This window comes from Solanum lycopersicum, chromosome 7 (assembly GCF_036512215.1).
Source record: "Solanum lycopersicum chromosome 7, SLM_r2.1".
Classification (NCBI taxonomy): domain Eukaryota; kingdom Viridiplantae; phylum Streptophyta; class Magnoliopsida; order Solanales; family Solanaceae; genus Solanum; species Solanum lycopersicum.
Genome location: NC_090806.1, coordinates 16,068,331 through 16,071,483, shown reverse-complemented (window position 1 = coordinate 16,071,483; position 3,153 = coordinate 16,068,331).

The window sequence follows — 3,153 nt, the reverse complement described above, 5'->3', positions numbered from 1 at the left end:
TTGATAGCCGATGGTTATTGGGTCGTCATGGGTTAATTTCGAGAGAGGGAATCCTAGTCCCTTTCCCACACTTTCAGCTCAAAAGGATGATTGGGATAAGGCGGAGGCTGTACTTAAAGGATATAACTTGCTTTTTCAGAGAAATCGAGTTGATTTGGGTTATGTTGCTCAAGAGAGAATTCACCCCAGTAAAGTCTACCTAGTTACATATATTCAGTGATATACTATCAAGAGCAATTACTCTATGATGTATTTTATGTTATATCCCAAAAATCACATTTCCGCATTAGTTTCTCTTCTTTTACTATTTTTAGATGTTATTTTGATTGCAAAACTCCCCATTGTTAATTGACACTTGTGTCACCCCCTCTAATTTACTATGTTTTTATCGATAATTTTTTGTAGCCATGACTAGAATAACTTAATTTGTTCTTAGAAGAAATATTCTCAAAAACACTCGTGGTGGGAACGATTCCAACCCTTGGTTGGGTTATGTACTTAGTAATGATCGTCGATGCTTAGTATTGGATGAAGTTTCTTTGATGATATTGATCCTCATACCATACATTAAATAAGGTTTTTCTTGGAAGAAAACTTAATTTTAGTTTATGTTATTTGAATAATGGTTGTTGGATGTGTAGGTTGTAAATTTAACATTTGGGAGAAATAGGTGATCGGGCGAACTCATAACTAACTTGACAATATTCTGAGTGGTTCGACAAATCACTGAGAGGACCAGCGAGCTCAGTGTGGATTACCTTTTTGACTAACCAAATGATTGGACTTATGGTAACTTTAGCAGGTAATATTTTATCCATCGCATCACCGAGTGGATCAGCGACATAGGTGTCCATCGGCAACACAAGCACAAATTGAAGAATCAAAAGGCTTCTAACCATTTTAAATTGAAAACGTCTTCTTCTTTTGAACTTTTATACCCTTTTACTATCTCAAATTCATTTTAAATATTAGATTATTAAATTATTACACGGGTATTATTGTCTGTTTGGAATCCACTACTTTGTTTTTCTTTGTTTTTGACCTCGGTGTTCATTTGTCTATTTATAAGGTTGGTTATCCGAATGAACTTTTATTTCATGTCGGGTTTTTAGCGTGCTTCTTCTTTGTTATTGAATCAATAGTATTTTTTGTGTGACTAATTGATTTTGAATTATGGATTCTTATCAAACTTTTTGGATATAGTGTTTATCCTAACGTAGTTTGAAATCTCCTTTAAAATTGCTTTAAAATTGTGAGTTTTTGGGTATGAATGTCGGGCCCTCTGTGTCTGAAGTCTGAGGAACCCGGATTGCACTAAAAAACATAATTTTCTCTATGATAGATTGGGTGACATTGTTCTTAAGGGCAAAAATCCTTGCTTGATTTATTCTAGGTAATTTTGGGAAATCATAAATTAGGGCTGGTAATGATGTGGGCTAGGAATGAATTGGATAAAAATGGGGATTTAGTTAATTTATAATTGATTATGCGATGAAAATTGGGGGTCGAAGTACAACTCTAGTATGATAGGCCATTAGGAGAGCTTAGTCACGCTCACCAATAACTCGGCGGTTCGCCAACTGGTTCCTTTCATTGACTTTTTTCCTTGAATATAGTTGTCATCTTCTGTAACATTCGATGATACAAATGTGTTTACTTATTTGACTTGACAACTCATCGAATGCTTTATTTCTCACCCTTTTGAAGCTAGTTTTTGGTATTTACTCTCTAAAATTCAGCGAGTCACATTTGGAGAACCGATCAAGTTTGATGACTCACCAAATAAGCTTTGTCAACATCATTTTATGTTGAATTTCTTACCTTTTGATCTATAAATGAGTTCGGTGACTCTCCGAGTGGGTCGATATTTTTTGTTGGTTCTTGTTTGCAAGATTGATTTAGTAATCCTTTGCAACTACATTATATATGTGTTGTTTTGCAGATATGGCTAGACCAAAGGTTCTTGAAAAGAGTATATTACCTTAGAAGAGAGTTAAAGGGGTGGTTATTACAATGGAGATTGCTCCTCCAATATCAGCGATACCAAAACTTCCTCCGACATGGGGAAAATATACAAAAAAAATGGTAAGAAACTTGTGGAGCTAAGTTCCAACTGTTGCAGCTTGGACAACATGGGTGTCTACTCCAACCCTCACTTATTCTAATTCTTAATTTGGGGAATAAGTTGGGTCTAGGACTCCAGTCTATGAGTCCGAACTAGCTGATGATAAAACCCTTAAATGGAGACAAGCTGAGTTGCACTCAAAAACTCTATATGATCTCAAAAAAGTCTCGACACTCCCGACTAATTCACCACCTCCAACAAAGGAAAAAAACCTAGGCACTAGAAGTGCTCCTATCCCAAAAACCTTCACTATGATCGATGAACAAGTTAAATGCTGCCAGTTTGAGAATAATTTTGGAAGAAAAGAGGTTTTCCACCAATGGGGTAGTAGACAAGTATCCTTCTACGTGGTACATGATCATTTTCCACAAATTTGAGTGGTTTATAGAACCCCAAAGCCCATATGTACCTTCTTAGGTTTTTAATTATATGAGGGGTATGAGAAATTGATCCAAAAAGGCAAGGAGAAGGACAACTCTTCAAGAATAATTTATTGTATTGTAGTGCGGGGTAAGAAGGTCAAGTGCAGCATAAATATAATGAGGTATTAGATTTCATAGTATTGACAATCCAAATCTTTGTGGACAAGATCTAGAAGAAGTCTCTCAATAATCTTAAGGGGTGGTTATCCCCCTCGATCTCTAATATCACACATCTGTGGATTCAGCCTGCGGTCCAAATTGAGAAAAACATGAACATCGCTGGTAGATATTTTTTTGGGTTCATCAGCAGAGCACTCATGCCCCTTAACATTGTAAGAAAACACATAGTAAGTCTTATTATTAAAACTAAGAAAAACATAAGTTATGTCCTCGAATATAGGAGGACACACAAAATCTTGAGAAGGTATAATTCCCAATCTTCGCCTTAAAATCTTCCAAAAAGCTTGCAACCTATACTTATAGAGTATAGAAAATTATGGGTGCAAACAATGTACTAAGTATGACATGAAAAAACATGCAAAAAGGGACATTTTAGTAAAACCACATTTTTATGCCAATTAGGTAAAACATTCATGAATATAGGAG